Source organism: Apis laboriosa, unplaced genomic scaffold (genome assembly GCF_014066325.1).
Source record: "Apis laboriosa isolate Shangri-la unplaced genomic scaffold, ASM1406632v1 scaffold204_cov149, whole genome shotgun sequence".
Taxonomy (NCBI): Eukaryota; Metazoa; Arthropoda; class Insecta; order Hymenoptera; family Apidae; genus Apis; species Apis laboriosa.
The window spans coordinates 1518881-1535939 of NW_025222299.1; the positions used below are offsets into that span (position 1 = coordinate 1518881).

The window sequence follows — 17059 nt, forward strand, 5'->3', positions numbered from 1 at the left end:
ATAAACGAATTCTTCGGTTCTTAGCTTCCTCTAAGATTCCAAGATTTTTTCCCTTGAGTTTCGAAAAGTAAAATCTTGAATTCTTAGATTCAAAGAAATTCTCGAATTTCGCTCGAATTCCCGAATTTAGCAAGGAAATCTTTCGAATTTCTAAATTTCTAAACGTGTCCAAATTTCCAGATTGGTAAATACTTAAATGCTTGCCCGCGGAAATTGGCGACCAACAACTCGAATTCCCCGAAATCCCGAAACTTTGCAAATTAAATTTCCAATTTCCTCCCGAAAACTCTAAAATTCCCCCCTCTTTCTCCCCCCGATATATTTCAAATCCTCTCGAAATACCTTCGAAAGGATTGGCCTGGTAAAACCGGACCACGTTCCAAGACGATCAAAACTTTCCAGCTACGAGCTGGATTATTATCGTTCCCCTCTAAAACCTGGAAAGACACAAGGAGGGAGAAGGGAGGAACGCGCGACCTCGATTTTCACAAAATTCCTCCCCTCCCTCCGGATCGTTAGAGCCCTCTTCACCCCGCTCGACAATTCTGCATACATTCACGGGAGATCATCCGCCGCGAAGATGTTCTCCAATCCGCGGCTATTATTTCCTACTTTCGTTCCAACGTGTGTTGTGGTTTATTAATCATCGATGATCATCGCCACGTTTACGAATCGTGGAATGAGAGGGAAGTCGATCTTCGATTGTTCGTCGAGGATATTTTTAGGAAGGAAATATTTTATATTTTAAGAAGGAAATATTTTATATTTTAAGAAGGAAAATAATCGAAGTGTTATGCTGTAAACAACGTTAACAGGTGTCGGTGACGATTCTTGAAAATATTTGTTATTCTTGTTTCGAAGCTGGTATCGTATCAACACAATTATAATATAACGCGTATACGAGTTGGATTATTATTAGAGGATACTTTCACATACTCGTCGATCGAACTCGAAATAGAGATTTGAAAACGGATATTTTATAATGGGATAAATATTGCTCTCGTATCTGGGTTTTAGATTATTCGAAACCAGATTCACGACACTCCCGCCTACTCACCGACAAATAATTATCAATTTACGATATTATTGCATTTATTGATTATTATATCTCGGATGGTTTCGATTCGTCGAATAAACGAATGAAGAGATACGAATAGGCGGGGTAGGAGGGAGGATGGCTCGTGGATTAAACAGGATTATTAACGTTTTATTGAACGTTGGGATAAGTGGAATCGTTGGATCGTTGGTCCCTTAAGTGTTCGTCAAATCGACGACAAATTGCATCGAGTCGCGGAACGTCCTTGGCCGATGGTAATTTCGCGCGAGCCGAAAACCTGTTTTAAATTGAAATCCGGATCGAGCAAGAAACCTGTCCTTATTATCGGAAGATGGGAAATAAAGGAAAACAAGGATCCCAAGAGGGATGCTTCCGAGATTTTTATATATACAATTCCGTTCCTTCTTTCCACTCGAGAATAACGAACTCGCGAAATTAATTTTTAACTGCGAACCACCCCCTTACGAATTATTATACCCTTACATTTACACACAGATTTCCAAGCTTTCGAAATTTATACAATTTTCAGATTTCTTACGAGCTCTCCCTATCCACCCTCTAAATTTACAAATTTCCCTTCTTTCCGTTACTACAACTTTCGATTTAAATTATCGATCGAATAGAAGATCGATTGTTGACGCACGAGTTCCAGTATCGCAATTTATAGAATTTTCAGATTCCCAAATTTTCTCTCCACCCTCTAAATTTCCCTTCTTTGCGTTACTACTTTCGATTTAAATTATCGATCGAATAAAAAATCGATTGTTGACGCGCGAGTTCCAGCATCGCAATTTATAGAATTTTCAGATTCCCAAATTTTCTCTTCACCCTCTAAATTTCCCTTCTTTGCGTTACTTTAATAACTTTCGGTTTAAATTAGCGATCGAATAGAAGATCGATTGTTGACGCGCGAGTTCCAGTATCGCAATTTATAGAATTTTCAGATTCCCAAATTTTCTCTTCACCCTCTAAATTTCCCTTCTTTGCGTTACTTTAATAACTTTCGATTTAAATTATCGATCGAATAGAAAATCGATTGTTGACGCGCGAGTTCCAGCATCGCAATTTATAGAATTTTCTCTCCCTCTAAATTTGCTTTCTTAGAGTTACTACAATTTTCGATTTAAAATATCGATCGAATAGAAGATCGATTGTTGACGCGCGAGTTCCAGCATCGCAATTTATACGATTTTCTCTCCACCTTCTAAATTTCCTTTTTTTCGAAAAAAAGATCGATTGTTGATGCGCGAGTTCCAGCATCACAATTTATAGAACTTTCAGATTCCCAAATTTTCTCTCCACCCTCTAAATTTCCCTTCTTTGCGTTACTACAACTTTCGATTTAAATTATCGATCGAATAAAAAATCGATTGTTGACGCGCGAATTCCAGCATCGTATTTTATACAATTTTCTCTAAATTTCCCTTCTTTTCATTACTACAATTTTCGATTTAAAATATCGATCGAATAGAAGATCGATTGTTGACGCGCGAGTTCCAGTAATTTATAAAACTTTCAGATTCCCAAATTTTCTCTCCACCCTCTAAATTTCCCTTCTTTGCTTTACGATAACTTTCGATTTAAATTAGCGATCGAATAAAAAATCGATTATTGATGCGCGAGTTCCAGCATCGCAATTTATAAAACTTTCAGATTCCCAAATTTTCTCTCCACCCTCTAAATTTCCCTTCTTTGCGTTACTACAACTTTCGATTTAAATTATCGATCGAATAAAAAATCGATTGTTGACGCGCGAGTTCCAGCATCGTATTTTATACAATTTTCTCTAAATTTCCCTTCTTTTCGTTACTACAACTTTCGATTCAACATCGTGATCGAAAAGAAGATCGCAAAGATTCCTATCCATTAAAAAAACCCCGTCCCCGTTTCACGAAGTCACATGCTCGCGTTCGGCTCCCCTTATTCGCGGGGCGAAAGGCAGATACGAAGGCAGATTGAAGGGTTGATTTGGCGCGGGTTGAATACGGGAGAGATTACCACCCCTCGAAGCGCGATTCGAGGCTTTAGGAAAAGGGGTGGTGGCGCGGGTTGACTAACGGGCGACGAGTGTAAACGTTCGTGTAATCCCTTCCAAATGGACACGCGTGTCGGCTGCCAACAAACATTTCATTTCAGACGAGTCCAACGGCAGCGATAATTATTTCATTGCGAATTTGTGGCGGGATATATTAATAACGGGACGCGGAAATTTTCGCGAAAATTTCACGAACGAATGTGCCATATAAAAAGTAATGTAAAATGTTAAAATACTTTACAAAGCGTGATATTTATACAGGGGGAGGAGGGGGAGCAGCGTTTGGTTTTAATTTAGGTATTAAGTTCGATAGAGTTTTTTTTTTTTTTTTTTTTTTTTTTCGGTCATAGCTTTGGGATAAATTACAATAACGATATAAATGCAAAAATAAAATAGGCAATTTAAATTGTTTAGATTTAATAAGATATTAAAACCGTACGATCTCGTCATTGATAAAATTCTTCAACTTCTGTCTATATATATATATATATATATATACATATATTTAAATCGTGTATTAATTCAGAAGAAACGTTGTATCAACGTGGATGGATTTAATAATTACACCCTATCCCACGAATTATCCTACGAAACCACGAATTCACGCGCATTAAAATTCCGCGGGAAAAACAGGAAACAACTTCGCAGGAAGTCCACTTTTAAAATCCAATTAAATTCTCGTAACGTTACGCGACCCGGAAATTCCATACTCCATTTGTATTCCTGTTTTATTTTTTAACTCTCTTCCCCTTCTCCCCCCATTATATATATCGTTGCACACACTTTATCGTAACCACGCTCCAAAATTCTAATCTCCTACTCCCTTCCCGCGAAAGAGGAACTTTGTGATCAACCCCTTCCTCCCCAATTTCCCCCGCACATAAATAGATAATAAAAATCCGCTTACAAGAGTTTACAAACCAAAAAAAAAAAACTCCGATAAAAAATCCGAATCCTTGCGAAAAATATATACAATATACCGGGTGGAAATTAAATATTTAACAAAACATTAGATTTGCAAAGAGAGACGATCGTCAAATTCTCACAGTCTCTCATCCTTCTCACTCACCTTCACCCATCGTCGCATCTCATCGCCGTCATCCCCCGGCAACGCGTTAAAAATGCATTCAAATGCGGCACGTAGTAGCGCGCATTGCACGTGGGTGGGTGGGTGTGTGTTGTATCGGTGGAAAACGTCCCCTTTCGCCGCGTAATTATTTCTCGTCGCGCGCGAGAACCACCACCCTCGTGTCTCGTCGAAAGAAGGGGAGGGTTGGGGGAGAAAGGGACCGATCGAGCGGGTCTCAACCGCGCGAAAACGCGAGCGCCCTTTTTCATTTTCGTGCCGATGAGCGGAGGGGAAGGCAGGGAGGGGAAAAGCCGGCTGTGGAGAAAGGGGTCGGAAAGAATTCGGCGGAGAAAGGGTGAAGGAAACGAGCGAGGGATGGATCGTTTAGGAGGAGAGCAGGAGGAAGGAAGAGGAAAGAAAGAAGGTGTAGAGGGAGGGAGAGAGATGTATCGTGTTTAAGGGTGGGAGATGGCGAGAGGGGCTGCAATAAGAGCAGAAACATCGGTGCCAGATGAGTGTGCCGTGAGTCATGCCGCATTCAGACCTCGACTTCTCCCTTCCTCTTCCTTTCTCCTTCTCTCTCTCTCTCTCTCTCTCTCTCTCTCTCTCTCTCTCCCCCTCCCTCCCCGCAATAAAACTCGGTAATATTACCGGGGTAATCTGCCCCGTGGGTGCGTCCGGTTGCGAATTCGCCCGCCGGTAATTAAAGTCTCTCCTCCCACCCTTTTCTTTCCTCTTCCTTTTCACAGTGACGTGGCGGCGGTTTCTACGCCCCCCTCCCTCCTCCTATCTCGTGTTGATAAATCGAGACCAGGAAGGGTGAAGAAGGAGCGTTATCGTTGTCATCCTCTCGATCTTCTCCTTTCGTCTTTTCTCCCTCCCCTCCCGTCTTGTTTCAATTTTGTTTCTTCGATCTCGACCATCTCTCTCTTTCCATCGATGCGATACAATAATGGTCTCCTTGTTTCGACAAGTTGCAAGGCTATGATGTATATATATATATATATAGTTTGCTCGATTTTACGGGTGTCTCGCGTGAAAATAAATTTTTTCCTTTATTTTTCTCTCTCTCTCTCTCTCTCTCTCTCTCTCTCTCTCTGGTTGGTCAAAGGGGGCGAGAATCGAATTTTCGTTGCCTCGTTCACAGCTTTTGAATCTTTTACACCGTGATTTTTAGATATCGGGGCGGTGCTTGCTTTTTGCCGGAGGGTTGAATTTTTCAACGCGCGCCCGTGAATTTTGTTTCTCAATTCTCTTCGTTTATTTCTAGATTATTCGATATAAATATGTATTCTCGGATGTATTAAAAAAATTGTTGAGCGGCCTGTAATTCGTTCGACATTCAATTCCAAATGTACAGGAGTATTGAGTCTCGTTTCGATTTTGCGAAAAAAAAAAAAAAAATAGGAGACAATTTGACGATTTTGTAAATATCAATTGTCTTGTTCCTTTCGTTACGTAATCTTCTTCTATCGGCCGCGATTCGTCGAAAATAAATCGTGTCACGATTTCTTACGAATATATATATATATATATATACAGGGTGTCGCTTGTCAAGCGACAGACGTGGCCTTACCTTTGCGGCTCGAGGACGCGTGCAATCCATTGTTCGTACGAAGGAGAGAGAAAGAGAGGAAAAAAAAAGAAAAAAGAAAAGAAAAGGAAACTTTGGATTGAAAGGCGCGGCAAGAGATGAATTGTTCCGCAAATGCAGGTGTTACGGGGGAATTTTAAGATTGACCTCGTCCCTCTTTTTGTTTCGAGAGAGAGAAAGAATACAGGAATCTTCGTTTTATCGGGTTGAAGATTACAATCCCGACTTGTGCATTATTCTTTCCTTCTTGTCTTCTATATGATTGGAACTTCTCTTTCGCCATTTTTTTCTTCCTTCTCCCCCTCCTCCCTTCCCTGTCAACCTGTCACCGTGCCATGCTTTTTTTCCCCTCTCTTTTCACGTTTCGATCATTATGCAACTCCGACACTCTTTGCATTCCTTTCCATTTCCAGTAATTAATTCTCGAGATGCCAAAGATTATTGAGAGATTAATTATCGAGATTCAAAGAATTAAGTTTCGATTTAAAATACAACTAAGTAATCATTCGATACGAAGCGTTCATCGTTTACTTCATTTATCTACGTTATATCCTATCCTAATTCTAAATGCAAATAATAATAATAATAATAATAGAAAAAAACCACGTTTTATCTTAGTCAATTCTCGTCTCGTATTTTATCTTTCGAACGAATGGATCGAAATCACGGGTGGCGCGTATCCTTCACGGCGTAAGCCTATCGAGCCACCCGCGTCACGTCGAATCAGTTACGTTTTAATTATCGGTGTTGTCGCGTTCAAAGGACGCGGGATTCCGTGGCATTATGCGTGACCGCCGCGAGATAAATGGCGGCGACGGATTAATGTAACGGTGTGATTAATCGAGCACGTGCTCCACACGCTGGATTAGAGCGTTTTACGGGAGGAGGAAGTTGAAACCAGTTCTAATGGCTAACACGCGAATCCCCATACCCCCGATTATCGTCGATGGGACGTTATTGCAAATGGAAAATGGATCGACGGCTAGATCTGAATATTACTCGTCGAAAGAAACCGTGTCTCTTTGTTTTTTTTTCAACAAAGTTATTGTTTTGATCTTTTGCGTCTTGAATAATATATAAAAAAAAAAGAAGAAGAAGAGTATTCTAAAATTTTTACAATCAATTTTTGGATAACGTGAATTAAATTTTCGAGGGATTTGCAGAGAGTAATTTATATACTTCAAAAAAAAAAAAAAAAAAAGAAGAAGAAAAGCTTCTCTTTCTTCCCTCAGAACAAAGTTTTGAGAAATGCGCGTTGAAAAATTTGTCGACCCTCCGCAGACTTATTTATAGAGAGCCATTATTTTCCACCCGCGTGAAAATAGTATCTTTACATTAGGAAGGTTACATAGGTTCGTCGACCTATTTGTAACACGACCTTTGACCACGATTAATAAATCAGAAGGATCGGGCCTCGTAATTTCGGATCGAAGGAAAACCGCGGGCGAAAGCAAAACGATTGACACAATTAACCTGTCAACGGGTCAGGATTTATACGAGGCTTCTACGTCGTGGATACACGTGGAATTCATTCGATCTTGAAAATTCACGCACGACCAGTTTTTTCTCCTCCTTGTCCGTCGATTTTTTTCTTCTCAAACTTGTCTTCGTCGCCCGAGTTTGAACGAAAAGTTTGAAACGAATAAAGAAGAAATCTGGAGAAAAATTTAAATCGACTAATTTTTTTATTCCTCTTTTAAATTCGAATTACAATATTGATCCAAGCCAATTCAGAAATTTCGTGTACAATCATCGAGACTCGATATCGATAAATTCGAATGACAAAAGAAAAAGAGAGAGAGAGAGAGAGAGAGAGAGAGAAGGAATGAATTATCGACGCTTCTCTCTTTGTTTACAAAGTAATTCTGGCGACGAAGATTGCGCGCGAGTTTCAAAATTAACCGCAAGGCCAACGGAATGAAAGAAACGATTCAACGACGACGACGGTCGAGGCCAAGATCCACGAACCTCGAGTATCGAACTCGATTTGTCCTTTTAAATTACTCGAGTCGATTGGATGGACGAAAACGAATACGATTTCTCGATTCCATCGAAACGAAAATCAGTATCATTACGTTTATCTTGTATGAAATACAATGCTTTCGCATTTTTTTAACACTTTGCACGAGCCTGCAATCACTGAACTCGATTTTTACGATCGTTCAAGATATCACTTCGAATACTTTGCGCGCTAAATCCACGAAAAATGACAAGTAAATGTGCGCGCAGCGATCGATCGTTTTCTCGTTAAAATTAAATCCCTTTGAGGATCAAAGAACGATAAATTCGTGTGAAAAATATTATTGTTACAAGTGTTACAATAATAGCAACGCTTGAAACCTTTCAAAACAATCGTCCTTCCATAATAATAGTTGCTAATATCGATTCTTTTCTACCTTGAACTAAAAATAGATTGAAGAGAAAGAAAAAAAGAAAACACAGAATCCAATCTCCTATTCAGCTGTTCGAACAGCTCGCGGAATTCTTCATCTCTTCCTCCTCCTCCTCCTCCTCTCTCTCCTCCTCTCCAGGATCGATCTCCCAGGGAAACAAAAAACCACCCTTCTCTATTACCCTTTACGATATCAAGACGTCGTAACCGCAATTCCAATCACCAGAGACATCACCATCCCCCTTCCTTCTCCCCTCAACCCTGACGTAAATCCAGAGAGAGAGAGAAAGACCATCCACGACACGTCCAAGCGATTTCGACGTCGTTTCTCGATATTGGAGGAGAGAAATCGACACTGTGGATACAGCGATACGGATTTTTATCTCCCGTTATTGCCAAATGTTTAGTTCTTATTGCGATCATTACACGCTCTTTTCTCTTTGATTCCATCCAATCGAAGCATCGATTGAAAAGAAGAGATCTTTATTGGGGGAAAAAAAAATATATATATATATCTCTCTCTCTCTCCTATCAGAACAACAGGAAGAGATTAATTTCTTCTAATTCTTTAACCGAAGAAAAGAAATTCAATCCCGGGTCTCTCTCTCGATTCCTCTCTCGAAATTCCTCGGATTTCGCGTCGTCCACGGGTTCGTCGCACCCGAGAATCGCCGCCACGATTCCTCCTCCGTTTCTTCTCCCCGGGGACGACGAGGTTACGCGGCGACGGAGGGGAGATATATCGCGCCTAAAGTCAAGGACGACGAAGGACCGGCCGTGTTAACACGCCAAGGTCATCGGTTCCTCCTCCTACTCGCCGTGCCCTCCAGGTGTCGTCGCACCTGTTGTCCACCTCCCCTCCTCCCCTCGATCGATTTCTAGTCTACGGGCGACTGGAGGAGGCCGCCTCTCTTTCTCTCCCTCGTCAACCCCCTCCTCCTCTTATTCCACAATTATTCTCGGACGAGATGATGAAGTATTCGAGCAAGTATTCGAGAAATTTTGGAGTTTTAAGTGAGAAAGACACAAATTTTTCTGGATTTTATTAAGGGTGTATAAGGGTGGAACAAAGTGTTACTACACGCGATACAAATACGGTTAATTTCGAACACGCTTAACCTGAATTATAGAAATGCTTGGCTGCAATTTCGCTAATGCTCCTCATTAACTGGTATCCATCATCTCTATTATGCCACCACCTACACATTCAGCTGTGCACACGGGAACTCAAAACTATTTGCCGGCTAAAATTCAACGTTGACTCCAACGGGTTCAATACAAACCCTCCCCCTCACAGTAATGGAAGCTCGATTCTATAAGCGGGATAGAGGGCTTAGCCAACCTCTCTTGTGTTTCACACCTCTTTGTTATGACCGCGCGACTAATGGGGGTCTATTAAATATTCGTTGTTTGTTGATCGACCAGCAACAACGGAAAACCAACGCGATCCTCTTCTTTATTTTTTTTCTTTTAAGGATTAGAATCTGAATCCTCGATTATCAATTTCTGAAAGATTCCAAATAAGAAGTGAAAAAAATCTTGGGAGACACGAGTTGCGTTAAATCTCAACTTGAAGGTTTAATCTGAAGATTGCTGCTGTTAAAGGTGAAATTAAAATTATGAAATATTTTGAAACACGTGTTTCGAAGACGAGTTGCAATAAATATCAAAGTGTGATCGTTCACGAAAGAAGTTTATTTAAAGATTAAATAAAAAAAAAAGAAGATACCATATATAAACGGACACTTTGAAAATTTTCATTGCAGATCAGAATTATCAGAAGAAAAAAAAAAATATCAAAGTCATGGTTCAAGAAAGAAGTTAAAGACTAAATAATTTAAAAAAAAGGATATAATAACCCAGCAGAAAAATACATACAGTCACTTGGAAAATTTTCATTACGGATCAATTACCAATAGAAAAAGAAGAAAAAAATCCACGATACAGTTAAAAATTATTTTTACATATCCCCTTTCGCATACATCGACCGACACGAAATTCGAAAACTGTAAAAACTCAAGATACAAGAATTCTCTCCATAAATATCGTTGCATAAATTTCAATAAAAGTCACGGGGCCGAGAAAAAAAAGAACCGGTTCAAAAGTCTCATTCCGCTCACGGAACGAAACAAACATCCAGGAAATAAATCCAGGGCGAATCCAGGTCCGCAATCCGGTTGCAAAATCTTAGGTGTATCGTGTGATTGAAACAAGTCCACGAGGGACGATTGAAAATTGAATTTTCTCGGGGGGAGGAGGAGGATGGAGGCGTTCTCCTTTACACATCTCCGTGTATTATGTTGCATCGACATATGCGACGACGCGCTATTTATGCTTTCTGACCTACATCCCTTTAACATGCATAATACATGTAACGGATTCACGCGGTGAAATTCGACTGAGCCATCGCCTGTTTGATGGGAAGAAGCTTCATCAACGAAAGTTCTACTATTGTTCTGCGAATTTCTGAGATTTTGGAAGCTTTAAAATTTTTGATTCTAATGCTAATTTTGTGGAAACGATGGATAAATACGTGTATTTATCATTCTTTATCTCTCTCTCTCTTAGAAAGAGGGAGATGCAAGATGTAAAAATTGACGAAGAAGGATAAAAGGAAATTTAGTTAGAAATTCTTCTTTAATCTAGTGATTAGTGAAATTCATCGTAAATAAAAATTCGTTCCATTTCGATCGATGCCATCGAAATTTTTTCCAGTTTAATTCTAAATATAGGAAGGTGGGTAAAAATAAAACGGAAACGAGAGAGACAGAGAGAGAATCGAAAGTTGATTCGATATCGTGTTATCGAATCGAGTGTCGAACGAAACGGGTTTATTATTTGCTGAATACGAATGCACACATATCAGATGGTCGAACGGGGCGAAATAAAGAGCAATCGTGTTCGTAGAACGTGTCGAGGCACGCGGGATGTATTGAAAAAAAAAGGAAAAAGAGGAGAGAAAGAGAGAGAGAGAGAGAGAGAAAGAGAGGGGAAAGGAAGGGAAAAAAGCCAATAAAAACCAGGTCGACCCATAAAAGTCGATCCGGACACGTGAACAGGGAATAATTCAATGTTAACACGTCCACGTGGTGGAGAGCGCTATTTGCGAATATAATCCTCGATATTTGTTTAATTCGATCCGTTTAATTAACCCCTCTTGCTAATGAAATTTAACCCTGTTACACACACATGTGTCTATCTACATCCAGTTTTCGATCCTCGTGCAAGGATATGATTCTTGTTTTCAATTATTCTTTTTACCGTTGCTTCGAAATTCTTCCCTTCCTTTTTTTCGTTTTCGACTCGAGCCGCAATCGAACTTTTTAGAAACGTTGAATTTATTCAATTATACTTAACTCATTCAAAGGTATATATTTCTTTAAATGTTAACGAAAAAAAAAAGCTTTGGAAGGTTATATAAAAGCTTTCATGTATTCTCCGTTAGATATTACCTTTGCAATACGTTAAAGAGGAAGAAAAGAAACGTATAAATTTTTGAAATATAAATCGTGCTTGTATAAAATTGTTGCTCGACTAATGACTCGATTCGAAATATTCTCTCTATCGAATTTCGGTCAGATCGATTCTTCGATCGTTCGAGTGTTCTATACATTGATGCAAACCACTCGCAAGTGGAATACTCCGTCACAAATCAGACATGTTCATATAACTTCGTGTCAGTGAATGAAAGTTGGATTAGCCGGCTTTCTTTTTTTTTTTTTTTTTTTTTTTCATACAAAAACTAGTTAATTCAACTTGTTTCATTTCGATTATAATGTTATAAATCTTTTATTATCGAGTTACAAATCTTTTATTAACCAGTCCTAAGTTAAAAAAAGAAAAGGACAAAGACTCCTCTTCCTTTTTGATTTTATTGTATCATATAAAAGTTATCATCATTCGAATCATAATTGACCTTTTTCCAATAATCCATCCCACAGATTTTTCTAAGATTGAACAAAATTCGTTCCCAAATTTTTTTCAAATTCCGTTCAATTAAATTTATTAAAGATTTGAAACAACTCGATAGCAATTTTCAAAATCAATCTTCCCCATCCATTATATCGATCTTCCCTTCTCTGATTAAATTAACAATTTCTCGAATCAAACTACCGCTCTGCAAACGTTGGAGGAAATGTTGGAGGATCAGCGGCGGGCGCGAATAAAATCCGCTGCTTGCATTATTTCGCGCTCCTCGGATGGCGGCCGTTGAAAGGCCACGTTACTATTGCCACGTTTTGTCGCCGCTCGCTCACTTTGATGGAGGGAAAAAAAAAAAAAAAAAAAAAAAAAGAAAAGAAAAACAAAGGCTCAAACGTTAATGCTGGAAACGTTAATCTCGTTTCTTGGCTGCTTTCACGAGGGTCGAATATCGCGATCTCGTTTGAGAAAAGTTGAAGCTTGGCTTAATTAAAGAAGCGGAGAATGGAGAGAGAAAGAGAGAGAGAGAGAGAGAGAGAGAGAGAGGGAATTTTCGCGGTTGAAAATACGCGAAGGCGAAACCATTAGATGCAACGTTGCTGAAAAGCTTGGCATTCTCGTGCGGATGGACAGAGGAATGCGTTTGGATGGGTCACTTTTTCGTATTACAATTCTTCATAGCAGAATTTTATGAGGTATAAAAAAGCTTGTCAAGAATGATTATGGAAATTACGTGTTTTGGATGCTAGTGGTGAAGTATGGTAAAGTGAGTATAAAATTTAATATTAGAATTATATGAAATTTCGATTGTTGAATTAATGGTTTTGATAAAATTAATATCGATGTCTATTCAAACGTAAAAATTATCATAAATATTTTCTTTGTGTTTCTAATTATAATTACAAACAATATCGAGATTATCGATGTGACATTGTTTTCACATAAAAATCAAATGATATTAAATTAATGTACAAACCGTTAATATTCGACGAAAGTTAATATTGATTGATTTACTCGAAGAGTTGAGAGTATTGTGCATATATATTTTAAAAATTTTAGGTGACAAATGTAAATATGAATAATTTCCCACGTTGCTTCGTTCTTTGAAATCTTTGCAATTTTACAACAGTTGTGCACGTTTTAATTTAAAGTTGGAGACAATACACTTGTTGTGGGACAAACAAAAGGAGCGGTAAATGGAGTATAATTTGTTTAATTAGAAAGTCCTTTATACGCATTACAAAGCTCTGAAAACTCAGATGGAGATACAGAGAGAAAATTCTGTCCCCGAGAAAGATTTAATCCTTTTAAGTTTGTACGAGAGCAAGTTGATTCTCTCGTATTAAAGAAAATTAACTTGGGGAGTTTATTTAACATGTTATTCGAAAACAAATTTTGAATAACAAACGCACAACTATTCCCATCAATTCACTTTCAACCGATTTTCATTTTTATATTCAAAAATATATGTATAACCTTGAATGGAATTATAAATACTCCAACTGTACAACAACCATATTAAGATTACTATTTAACGTATCCAGGATCGAGGCTCCAATATAAAATACACCAAACACTTCCCCCTTCCATTTCCTTATCTCATACAAACAAATAATAAATTAATTCATATAAACAAATACAACAACAAAATCGAAGGCTCATAGAAGCCAAGAAGCCTTTACTTTAATTTAGTACAACATACCTATAAAAACACATAAATCTTGCAAACCCAAAATACCTTCGACCAAACGCTCTCCCTCCTCCTTTTCCATTTCCAAATACAATAGCACACGTCGAATCGCTTATTTCCTTCGCGGTTTACCTCAAACACCCGCCACAAACTTATCGAACACGAACGATAAAAATGAAAAGAGACGAGATCGAAGCGAACGAAACGCTTGGAACCCAGCCACATCCTTTCGAAAGCGACGAGAAAACAAGAGGCTTCGTTTTTCTTCTAGAGACAAGAAAACAACAAATTGTGGAAACTTGAGGAGAAAGAGAGAGAGAAAGAGAGAGAGAGAGAGAGAGAGACGTTCGATCGGATCGGCCGTTAATTAAAACATCAGAGAGGAGAGGAGATGGAAAGTCTCGGGCGAGGAAGAAGGAGGCGAAGGAGGTTAAACGAAGCTGAGGAGAATCCGCGGCGAGCAACCGACCGGATGACGGGGTCTGGGGTCACGGATGGGCGGTGGCAGGACTGGTTTCGGACCAGTCAAGAGGAGAAGAGCAACTCTGCTCCTCTATCTGTCCGTTTTACGTGCCACCTTCTACCGGGTGGGAAGAAACGATCGTGAGAACATGGAGCATATCGTATGGAAACTGCGAAAAGAAGAGGAGGGATATGTGTTATTTTTCCATCCTTGATCGGCTCTTATATACCTGCTTCTTTTTCTCAATCGATATTTTTCCATTTGCTCAATGAATCACGATGGAATTTCACTTTTTAACTCTCTTATCGATAAATTATCGGAAACGGAAGGATATTCTATAATTCCAAGAATTTTCGTAATTCGTGAAGAGGGAAACTTCTTTGGATTCTCTATTCAAGTATCCAATTTCATTTGTTAGAAGAAAAGGAAAAAAAAAAAGAAAAAAGGAAAAGAGAACTGAAATGCTAATAAGCGTTTCGATAAATTATATTTTCCCTCCTCCTTCAACTAGAATTATTAAACAGGGAAGCCTCGAGGTGAAGCTTTTCTCAAAGCCTCGACGAGGGATTATTTCTCGTTTCGGAAGAAGTAATTCGGCTTGTAAAGAAAAAATTCTGAGAGTTCTGTTCGAAATTAAATGTTGCCGAATTCACGCGACCCAACTTCCTTTTTTTCCAACCCCTCTCGAGAGGAGCGTTGGTAAAAAGTAAAAGAAAGGGGAGGAGAGGAATATATCGAGATATTCCTCTCGCGACAGATGTTCGATCGATGCGGAAGTTCGAGTCTCGAGGGTGATTGAAGGCATCCGCCTACGCTACTTCCACCCTGTACTTTTGTGAATCGATGTCGAGGAAATTATATCTAGAGCCGGTGGTTACAGTCGCATATCGCATTTACGTTAGAAAGTTGAACACATCTCCCTCCCCCTCCCTCAGAGAGATTAATTTATGATAATTGGAAGGAAGATTGTGATCGAAGAATAAATAGGACGAGAGGGGAGGGCGAAGCACTCGATTAAAATTTAATCGAGTTTGGTCAAATATGACGATCCCTGTTTAACTCTGATTGACCGATGATGATCGGTAATTCGTTGTTAATTTCGATTATGAAATGATAAATTTGAATTTCGAGTCATGAAATTTAGATTAAATGGAAATGAAATTCGCAGGGGTAATTGATAGAGGCGATTTAGAGGGAATAAACAATAAACGGATGGAATGGGCAGCCAGTTTCCTGCAGGAAAATTGAAAAATTGAAGAGAACGATAAACTTGAAAATATCTTTCTATATTGTACATCAATCTTGTAAAATTGTTCGTCGTTGAAGTAACAAAAATGTTTCATCGTACATTGGAATACAAAAGTAGTAAATTATGGGAAAAAGTTGAAACAGACAACTTAACTATTCCTTGCTTCGAATAAATTCATCAAAAATTACGATAATGTTTTAATAAACGTTACAGAGAATTAATATCACGTACAAATTTGTTCCCAAAGAAATTAAGATGTTAAAATAATTCAAGAATTTAAAGTGACTCGCACGATTAAAAAGAAAAAAAAGAAAGAAATTACTTGAAATTTTCAAGAAAAATCCTCGTCGAAGAGAAAAGGATCCAAAACATCATCCTTTCGCTCATTCTTTCTCGAGTAAACAGCTTCTTCCCCCGGTGGAGAGCTTAGAGAGAGACCGTTGGAAATCGCATTAGGAGTGAAAATTAATGCAAATCTTATAAGAGCGTAATTAACCCGCGAGGAAGTGTCCTGTTCACGATGTCTCCCCGTTGTGTGTTTCAGCTTTGTTATCTTCGCGATGTACTCTCTTGTTGTTAACCGTCTCTTTCGACTAATCTCGTCCTTTTCTCCCCTCCCTCTTCTTCCTCGAATTAATCTTCCGGCTCTCTCTCCAGTTCCAGATCCATCCGGTATGCTACGCACGCTTTTCTGGACACCGTCACCTGTTTCAAATCCGACTCCTCTTTCCAACTTTCCGTTAACCTCGAAATTTCCAACTTTTCTCTTCTTCTTTCTTTTTTTCTCTTTTTCGATTTTAAGATACGAGCAACAAGTATTTTTGTATAAATTGTAGGATAATTTATAATTTGCTTTTCGAAACAGGTTCAATCGATCGATAAATTTTTCAATTCGCTGCTGTTATTCATTGATTAAATATAAGGAATTACGAATACCATGCACGAAAGAAAAAAAGTATTTCCCTTTAAGGAAGAATGAAATATAATTAAATTTAATATTCGAGGAAAGGAAGAGAGTTACTACGTTGTTTGAAAAGAAAAAGAGAGAAACATCTTCATCGAAAGGATAATCATCCCTCTCCATCCTTTCTGGGGAGATGGAGAAATATATCCGATTTGTATTCCGATTCCTGCACCACGAACCACCAGTGACAAATTACCCTCGAAAACTAGCGGTCGAAAGAGAAACAAAACTATAGACACGAGATGATGTATTAACGCGTCGACTTTCCATACCACGAAGGGTGTTTCACCCTCGTGTCGTTCCCTCTTTGACGAATTAATTTCGACGACACTGTGAAAGAACCTGGGCCACGCATGTTAACGATGCCCTGGTTTCTGTTTTTTTNTTTTTTTTTTTTTTTTTTTTTTTTTTTGAAAGCAAACGTTGCTCGCAATTGCGACGAATAGATTCGACGATGCTCGAAAACGAGAGAGGATTTCTTGTTTCTCCCGTGGAAATTGGAAGGCAAGCTTTGTTTTATTCGTTTTATGCTTTCGCGCGAGAATATTTATTTTGAAGATCTTTGAGACCGTTGTTCTTGGCGCGCTATCTTCGCTTTTGTATATTTTGCTTTGCTTCGAAAGAT

At 38.8% G+C, this 17059-nt stretch overlaps 1 protein-coding gene across 1 annotated transcript in view; it reads right to left on the minus strand.

Moving 5' to 3' along the window:
• Window positions 1–17059, minus strand: part of LOC122712691 (serine/threonine-protein kinase NLK2) — a 197352-nt gene that overhangs the window by 29277 nt on the left and 151016 nt on the right.